Source organism: Bactrocera latifrons, unplaced genomic scaffold (genome assembly GCF_001853355.1).
Source record: "Bactrocera latifrons isolate USDA-ARS-PBARC rearing strain unplaced genomic scaffold, ASM185335v1 scaffold_1179, whole genome shotgun sequence".
Taxonomy (NCBI): Eukaryota; Metazoa; Arthropoda; class Insecta; order Diptera; family Tephritidae; genus Bactrocera; species Bactrocera latifrons.
This window is the reverse complement of record NW_017534607.1, coordinates 42,659-52,709: the sequence shown is the minus strand read 5'-3', so window position 1 is coordinate 52,709 and position 10,051 is coordinate 42,659. Positions and strand designations below refer to the sequence as shown.

Here is a 10,051-nt window from a genome sequence, read left to right as displayed (position 1 = left end):
GTGTTGTTTTAGTGACAGCTGAAAATTATAAACTTTTAATTTAATTTTATGTGAATGAATTTCACTGTTCTCTGATTTTGTAGATTATATATTTGGATGTATTTATGTAACTGTAAATTAGAAGTGTTAATTATTAATTGTGGAGACGATAAAATTGTAGCTTATATAAAACGTTTGTATTTTTAACATAGCGCCATCTGTTAGAACCTTTTTGAGTTAACAAACAATACGAATAGTTTGCAATAATATAATATTGCGAGTATAAATTGAGATGTAAGCTATCCTATCATCTAAGTTGGACCAAATTACATGTATGTATATGCCAACTTTCATGAATATCAGTTGACTCGTTTTTGAGTTCATTCCAGACATACACACGGACACTGGATTTTTATATATTAAGATATGTAAGTTACTTACTGCCTTTGTACATTTTACTTTCTCTAAGTATGAATAAAAAGATATCTACATTTGTTTAAATAATTAATTATATTTTAGTATTATTATTATTTATTACAATTTGCACACAATACAATACGTATGTTTAAATAATTCAGTATATTTTATTTTTATTATTATTTATTTAATTTTTCGCACAATTTAACCATAATCTCTGACATCGAGGTTAGTGCTTGTGACATTTGGTTCAGAACCCACGTCATCTGCTCGTTTTGTTCTACAATTTTCTTTTGTAGAGCAATGGCCACCCCTGTCATCTGCACATTTTGCTCTACAATTTTATTTTGTAGAGCAATGGCCTCCTCCTCTCGCATTTCATGGTGCTCCATTATTTTAGCACTGCTCCAAGCATCTTCGCTACAGTTAATTTACCTTCAGAAGGGATGTAAGTAGGCGATGGCAAAGGAGAAGGTAAGATGGGACCAGATAAGGAAGAAGAGGACAAATCTGGAGGTGATAGTGAGGAAAAAAGAAATGATTGAGAGGGCAGGAAAAGCTGGAGCACGCGATGTGACGGTTGGGGAGGAAGCTGGAGCTTGAGCGAAGACTGGTTCTGTATTTAAATACAACGGCGGCAAAACCTGTAAGTATAAAACGGACCAATTATTGCCTCATGTAATAATAAGATATATAGTCCGACAAATATTAAATTAAAATATTACCTGCTGACCCAAAGTCCCAACACCCGGCAATCCATCCACCGCCCCAAAGGTTGTAATGGCTTGCTCCTCGAACTCCGTTATTCCTTTCATCGGAGGGCCTTCACCAGTCGCTTGCGCATGTGCCTTAAGTTTGCGCGCTCGCGATCGCAAGTGATGTTTCCAATGCATTAAGGACTATGGAAACATATTTTAACGATGTGAAACATACACAAGCATTTACGCTTCCACTTGGCTGCCGACCAAGTTGGACCTCTTAAGGCATTTTATATTTCAGACACAGAATACCAAATGCTTGATAAATTTCAAATTTTGACAAATTAGAAATATGTTGAATTTGTCAAGTAGAATAGGGGTGAAAATATATGTACAAGCACTCGCGAGAACTAGAACCAATCAAAACCATGCGTGTTGGAGTTAACGAATTCTTCGAGTCTATTTTGATTTATTTATTCGTTTATCAGTTCTTTTCTTACAACAGTTCTATTTTTCCACATTAGAATTCTGTAGTTTAATGATTTATGACTAGTTTATTCAAACATTTTTATTTTCATAAATAATACAAGGAACATGTTTGACGTTTTTTATTTTCGGCCGAATTCAGTACGGCCTTTTCGAACAATGATTCATTTTCACACTCCGCCTAAAATTCATCTTCAGAATTGCTTTCTTACATTTTTTTTCATTGATTCGACCAAATCGCATTCATCGGTTCTTATTACGTTTTGATCCATTGGTTGAATCAAAGAAGTGACATTCGGGGGCAAGAACATCGCTGCAAGTGAATCATCTTCAGACTTTAATTCTTCTTCGTTTGGATGCGAAGGTGCGTTGTCAAGAAGAAGTAAAGTCTTTTGAGATAATCCGATCCCTTTCAAATATAATTTTGCCTAGTTAAAGAATATAATTGTTAGAGGGTATTCAGTTTGTAGTGTAGTGTTACAAAAGAAAAATGAAACCCAAAATTTTCCCCTGAGATTGAAATAAGGTTTGTTTCATGACGTTTTTTTTAATTTCGAAGCCATCCATCGCTGGCAAAAACATGTCCTTGCTTAACTTGGCATGAAACTAATTTGCTTTTTGCTTTAAAATCAATCCGTAAAACTATTTGTATAGTACCTTTTCCATTTTCGAAAGTTCTAAAACATGGGATGTTTTACGTTTTCCAGGACCCGATAGTATATTGTTAACACATACTAAATTTCATTTTCTTTTTTACGATTCTATAAATTCTGAATATTTGGATAGAGCTATAAATGTTTCCGAATGTTCGAGTTTTCGCGAGTACACTGTAGATATAAATACTTAGAATGGCGAAACGAGTTAATTCCGAGTAACTGTCTGACCGTCCGTCTGTCCGTCTGTCTCTCTGTCCAAGCTGTAATTAGAGTAAAAATTGGGATATTGTAAAAAAGAGAGAATAGGTTCGTAGATGGGCTTCATCGGACCGCTGGCACACACACAAAATGCCATTCACCTACAACTTAGGGAATTGCATAAGCAAGCAGCACATGCCGTCTACAAATTTTGGATAAGTGGTTATAGTCTCGCCCTCTAAGAGGCTTAATGCATACAAATATATCTGCGTATGAAGTCGCAATATTCAAATTTACTCAGAACAATTTCTATAAGCACCTTACCTACACTGTAAAAGGGATTGAATCGGACGATAACCCCTTACAATCTCCATATAACAGTATCGTTAAAAAATTACTAAAAGCGTGATAAATCAATAAATGATTATGCAAGATATATTGAATCTAATCGCTGAGAGGGCTTTGTAAGAGCCAATGTCCAAAAATGACGATGGGAATAGCAACACCTACTTAAGGTAGAATCATATATCTTGGGACCTACTTGATCGATTCAACCAAATTCGGTACATGACATTCTACCGAGATTCTTATCTCACAGCGCAAAATCGGACTACAGCCTACCTCCCATATACAGTACAGAATATGTCGATACCCTTACAATATGTTGCAACAGATTATACTAGTTTTATTCGTTTGCAACACCCAAAACTTATCGAGATAGATAAAAGGATGACGAGACGAGTTGAATTCCGAGTGACTGTCTGTGCAAGCTGTAAATTGAGTGGACCCTCCGAAATCCAATTTCCAAATTCCATACGGACAAACTCCATAAGAACCTTTACCCACTAACTAACTAACTAAAATTGAATTTAACCCCAAGATGTTAAGAGAGGGATTTATATGAGCCGTTCTTAAATTAAAACGACGGGCGTGGCACTGTCCACTTTTAGATAAAATCACATATCACGAGACCTGCTTCATTAGTTTCAACCAAATTATATATAATATATGGTACAAAATTATATACAAATATATTCGTATATATATATATATATATATATATATATGGTAAACAATATATGAAATTCAACTGAGATTCTTATCTTACTTCTTATCTTATCTTACTTGTAACACAATTTAAAATTCCATTTAGTTATTTAACTTTCCAGGATACAAATCAAGAAACAATTAATATAAGCAGATAAAACTTAGCACAAATAGTTCAAGTAGGCCACCTATTGATCAAAAATTGTTAAAATCCAATCAAAACTTTTTAAGTCCCAAAATATCGAATATAGGGACCCCAGACCTATAGTTGAAATTCACAGAGAATCTCTCTTTTTCTATAAAAAAAAATGTGTCCCCTTTTGTTAGTAGTAACGATAGTTTGATCACTGGTCTCAACAGATCTCTTTTGGATATCTTTAATTTTATAACCCAAACTTGACCATCAGTCTCACGGCCAAGTTTCTATTTAGTGGGGGGTTGCCTTCATGTACGAGTATGACAATGATGCTATTTATCTGCACACTATTTTAAACGGATTTGCCGACGGACAAAATACTCGCCTCGCAATCAAAGTAGGTAACATTTGTAGGACTATAGCAAAAAAGACCCGAGTTCACACCGGATCAGCTTAAGTTAGTATTGTTTCAAATTCTTCGTAAGTTAGAACCAAAGTGTTTAAGGCGCGCTTAAGATGACATTTGATTCGTTTTATATCAGGCTCTCAGATGCTACCCATGTAAGGGGTGTATGTCAAGTTGTTTTGGGAATCTGTGATGATCTGGTGACACTATTTTATCGCCAATGCAGTTCTCCTAGGGTAATTGTTGCTCCCCTCGAAGAAATGCTATTGGTAAACAAAATGTGCTGGCAACATCCTCTTCTGATGGTAAAGCGTTTGAAAGCAGTTCAAGAAAGGCCTCCAGCAAGCTCGAGATGCATTGCACCAGTACTAATGCAAACAAATTAGTTGTTCACATCAAATGAAGTCATCCCTGCATTAAACTAGTCTAAATTCCTAACTAGTCTAAATTCGAATTAAAGAACAATGCAAAAAACATTCAATAGCGCCAACATAATCGACAGAGAACCCAAAACCGAAACACACAATAAAGAATATCAACGCAGCGGACAAGTAGGCGCAAAATTATTCAGCAACAACAACATCAGCAGTTGCAACAACAGCAGTAGCTGCATCAGCTCATTAAAGCGGGAAAAATACTTATAAATACTTAACTCTTAATTTGAACATAATTGTTTAAGCCCACATAGTAATTGTATATACTAACCCGCCCATATTATATAATACACTTGTTTTATTTTATTCAGCACACGGGAAAACACAACGTCGAGTACCCCGTAATTTTGGTTTTTCGAGCCGGATCGAGTTCCTGATAAAATAAATCCATCCAATGAATCAACAAAATCACCCATCCAATCAACCACCTTTAAATTTACAAAAATACTCAAGCAAACATATACGTGGAAAAATTGTAAGTACACAATTAAAATTAAAATAAATTTATTAGTGCAAGTCGGAATAAATCGGCATTATAAAACATAAACAAAAATAATATCATAATTAAAGTAAATATTTTGCTTAACCGGTATTAAGACGAAAGTATTTGCGAAATTTGTTATTGCCATATTACGCTCACAATATATTTTTTGAAAGCTCAGTATCGTTGCTTTTGGCACCCTCTGGTACCTACACGCATATGTTTAATTGCACTACCCGTTGAACTAACAACATACTAATGTTCACTGCTAGTGCAGTGTGAGCAAGAAAAAGAGGGACCTGTAGGAAAAATTTCAAAAGACACATTAGGAAATTTTTCCTTCATGGGAATTTTACACATTAAATATTGCTCACTACTAAATATACAAATATATCAAAAAATAAAAATAAATCATTGCTAATTAACCCTATATAAACGGAACCGGATCTTGTCTGGGAATTCGACAGAATATTGGAATTCGTTTAATAAAATTCAAATTTAAATAAACACATTTTTTTTTTCAAATTTCTTATTTGTTTCATTTTAATTTAATTAGTTATTACGACCCGGCTTTTTTAAAAACTTAGGTGGATTTTTTTTATCGAAAATGGAAAGGAAATTCAAGTTTTATATTTCCGATTTATTCAAGTATATTGAAAAGCACTACAACGCCCAACCCGAAGATGAGTCTGTCTATCCTCTGGAAATAAAAAGAATTGAACTCAATGCAATATACGACAAGGCTAACAAGTCGTACGATGCCGTTCCTAGAACCCCACAAAACTCGGGGAGTTGAATACACAAAAGTCAGTTTAGGATCAATTAATCAAGCTATTGATGATCTTAAGACCCGAACCCCATTAATAAAGGAACGAGTTTCATAAGAATACACTTTGAGGGGCATGGGACTCTCAGTTCATCCACACCCTTGTAACACATTTTACGGAGATTTTGCAACCTAGCTTATATTTAGAGACATGTTTACGGCCATACATGTAAACAATTACGAGATCAGCAACGTAGAAGACTGTTTCGTTTAATTCAAAAGAACCGAGAAGAAGCAAGATCAGTTGTTCAAAATTCATCATTAACAAATCATAACATGGAAGACCTGGTGTCGCAATATGAAAACAAACGAGTTCAGCACAACGCGCAATTGAATATTTTATTCAACCTACCCCAAGTAACGCAAGAAAGTAACGCAAGAAAGTGGAAGAGCGATTAAAACCTTTCAGAGTTTTCGTCCATTCGTACGACAGGACCAGAGAGCGCAGCCGCTGTCTCCTGATTCGCTGAACTATGTCAATGTCGTCGTATATCTCGCACAGCTCATAGTTCCATCGAATGAGGATAGGAATAATGAGTGACTTATAGAGTTTTGTTTGTGTTCGTCGAAACATGACTTTTCTTTTCAATTGCCTACTCAGCCCAAAGTAGCACCTGTTGGCAAGAGTTATTCTGTGTGTGAATTTCCATCAGACATTGTTGTTGTAAATGCTGGTTAGAAGATAGACGAAATTATCTACAACTTCGAAGTTATGACTCTCAACAGTGACGTGGGAGGCTATTCGCGAGTGCGCCGACTGTTTGTTTGATATCAGGAGATATTTCGTCTTGCCCTCGAAAGCAGACTAACGGCGCAGTTGCAAAGCCAATGATATTAATATCATCAGTATACGCCAGAAGCTGTACACTCTTATAGAAGATTGTACCTTCTCGGTTTAGTTCTGCAGCTGGAATAATTTTCTCCAGAAATAGGTTGAAGAAGTCACACGAAAGGGAGTCGCTTTATCTGGAACCTCTTTTTTGCTATCGAACGGCACAAAGAGGTCCTTCCCGATCATGACGTAGCTTTTAATGTTGTTCAACGTCAGTTCACACAGCCGTATTAGTTTTGCGGAGATACYACACTAAGACATCGCGGCATAAAGGCAGCTCCTTTTCGTGTTATCAAAAGGAGCTTTAAAATCGACGAAGAGATGTTGTGTGTCGATTCTCTTTTCACAGTTCTTTTCCAATATTTGGCGAATGGTGAATATCTGGTCGCTTGTTGATTTTCTAGGTCTAAAGCCACACTGATTATGTCCAATCAGTTTAATTTTTCACACAATACGCTCGATAGAACATTATTATAGGACCAATATTTAGGAGACTTATCCCACGGTAGTTGGCGCCGATTGTGGGGTCTCCCTTTTTGTGGATTGGGTTCAGCACACTTAAATTCTAGTCTTTAGGCGTGCTTTCGTCTTCATGATCAGGAAATGGAACATCTGCTCCATTGTCATCATTTGGGGAATCGGTTTCGCCTTCTCCTAGCTTTATGCTTTCACTGCCATACAGCAGGCTGGAGAAGTGTTCCCTCTACAATTTTAGTATGCTGTGAGCATCTGATACCAGATCACCTCTGGAGGTTCTATAAGAGTATGCTCCAGTATTGAAACCTTTTGTTAGTCACCGCATCTTATCGTAGATATTTCGAGCATTACCCTTGTCAGCCAGCTTGTCAAGCCCTCCATCCTCACGCATTTTGGCCTCACTTTTTTCTTTCTGGAAATGCATCTCGCTTCCCGCTTCAACCCTCGGTATGTATCACATCTCGCACATGTTGTGGTCGAATGTAACGTTACGAGGTAGGCAGTCGGAAATACCATCCTGGAAAAGTTTCGACATGTTTCTCACCCATAGATATAAATCTTTAGAAACAGTAGGAAATCTAACTGGCCCCATTCGAGTGACCCAATCCGACATTGGATCCTATAGAAAAGGAAAATACCATAAATTCAGCACATTTGATGCTAATGTTTCCGGAACTTTGACCGTGAATCTTTCRCACGCTAGTGAACACCCAGTTAGAGATAACAACTTTTTAAAAAACCTCAAGACATTGAAAGTAATAAATTATGTATAACACAACATTCCATTCGAGAATATCCAAAGTTTTGCAAATGAATGTTGAGACCCAAATAACCACAATAAAAAACAATGGTTATTGTTTCAGTTGCCTTTAATTTCCCATAATTTCATATGTAGGATATGCAGAAAGAAACACAGCACTTTTATGCATAGGATTCCAAAGGAATAATTCGTGTTGATGGTCGTGTACAGAAAAACAGTCTTCAAAATCTTCTGTACCGTGAGAGATCACGTTTGACTCTGATCTTCTTTATTAAAATCTCTTTCCTCGATACATTTCTTAATTCTAATCTCTTAACTATGCACATGTGTATGTATATGTGTTGATGCTTAGTGCACTTACATACATATATGTGTGTAAATAAGTATTCTATTTTCATTGCATACTACAGGTACCAACGCATTGATATTATACTGTTTAGAATTATAGTGTGACTTAAAGTATCTAATAGCCTTGACAGACGACTCCAAATTTATAGGTGACAGACATCGGCGATGCGAGTTAGCGAACAGCTGATTGGCATTTTAGAACATTTTGAATTTGATGAAGCAAAAATGGATAAAAGACAAGCATTGCCGCACACGCACGTTAGCCGCACAGATGGTGCAAAACCACAATTTGTTAAACAAAAGTATAAATACATTACTATTAAAACTGTTTCAAAATATTAGCCGAAAATGGAAGATGTGATCGATTATTACAATTATAAAGGGTGCTATTCGGTTGTTCTGCCGGCAAGTTGCAACTATAGGTAAATTTCATATACTTATTGGAAATATTTATATAAATCCTTTCACTATTTTATAGATCAAAATTTACATATATATATATATGTTGGGTCAATGGAAGAAATAACTATTCTTACATTGTTGAAGGTAGTTCCTTAAAGAAATTGTATAAAACAGCTGATATTTTTTGCTCAGAGCGTCAAAATGATTGGATATGTTAACGTCCCCGTATTACTTATTGGCGATTCAGCCATTCGATTGTCGAGTTACATGATGAATCCTTTTCCATACTCACCCAATCAACCAGTGTTAGAAAGAAATATTTAACTATCGTTAAAAGCCCCATTTAGAAAAATTGGCATAAGTTTACCGGTAGCTCCAAAAAATGTTAACTTTATTATACATGCATACTGTATTTTGCACAATTTGGTAAAATTCCTTCTTCGTGGATCCAAGATGCTGCAGAAATAAATACAGAAATTCAACCACATCACACTACAAGAGCTGAGTAACAACATCGGCTATTAGAAATACTTAACACTGAGTTTTCGTGAGTATAGATGTATAGAGTAGCAGAAAACAAATATTAGTACACAGAATTACAAACATCCATTTTTTAAAGAGATAATTTTTTTATTTAAATTCATTTTTTGTTACATTATATAATGTTTTATGACTAGAAAATAACAAAATATTTCATTAAATAATGGTTTTAAACTTAAAGTTCCTCTGCGATTTTCTCCATAAGGGTTAAAAATCTTTCGGACAAATTATTGTGCTGTCGAACAGTCTGAATTATTTCCTCTCAGACGTGCTTTGTTTCATACACAACCCCCTCCAATATGTCAGTTTTTTTATTTAAAACCTTTAACAACTCAACGCTAAAATTACGTTTTCTTGTTGCAGATGAAGGTGATGGTGATGGCAACGATGGTGGACATGATGGCGATGGCAACGGAGGTGCTAATGAGGGGTCGGACGGCGACAACAATTGGGTTAATGTTGAGTTCTAAAAAAAATGAGCTTTGTAAATGCATGTATTTATATAAATAAAATAAATTAGTTTTTTACCTCGGAATTTGTCTCTATGTACAAAGCCGAATTAACGGCAGTACACCCTCCTATGCGATGCACAGCTTTATAATGCCTCCAAGGCGAGGGATTACCACAGAAGGGCCAATTTTGGTTTTCTGAAAGTAGAGTTATTAATGTGTTAAAAGAAGAAATATAATTATTGAAAAAACTCACCTGTATTTCTTTGCCATGTTTTTCACCTTGCAGTGAATTTCGTCGACGGTGTAGTTTTGTGCCATTTCCTGCGAAATCTCATTGTATACGTGTATATGAGCATTTCGCTTCTCTGCCAACCACCTACCCTCTTGTGTGAAATATTTCAATACTACTACACATTTTTTCTCTATGCACTAACACCAACGCATATTTTCGGGTTATTTTTTGTTTACCTAAATGC

General features: G+C 35.7%; 1 long non-coding RNA gene across 1 annotated transcript; it reads left to right on the top strand.

Moving 5' to 3' along the window:
* The first annotated feature begins 791 nt into the window (after positions 1-791).
* On the top strand, positions 792-9,609 carry LOC108978111. Its single transcript, XR_001994082.1, has 3 exons — positions 792-1,042; positions 4,769-4,932; positions 9,487-9,609. It is a non-coding gene; the product is annotated as an uncharacterized LOC108978111 (long non-coding RNA).
* Positions 9,610-10,051: the final 442 nt, after the last annotated feature.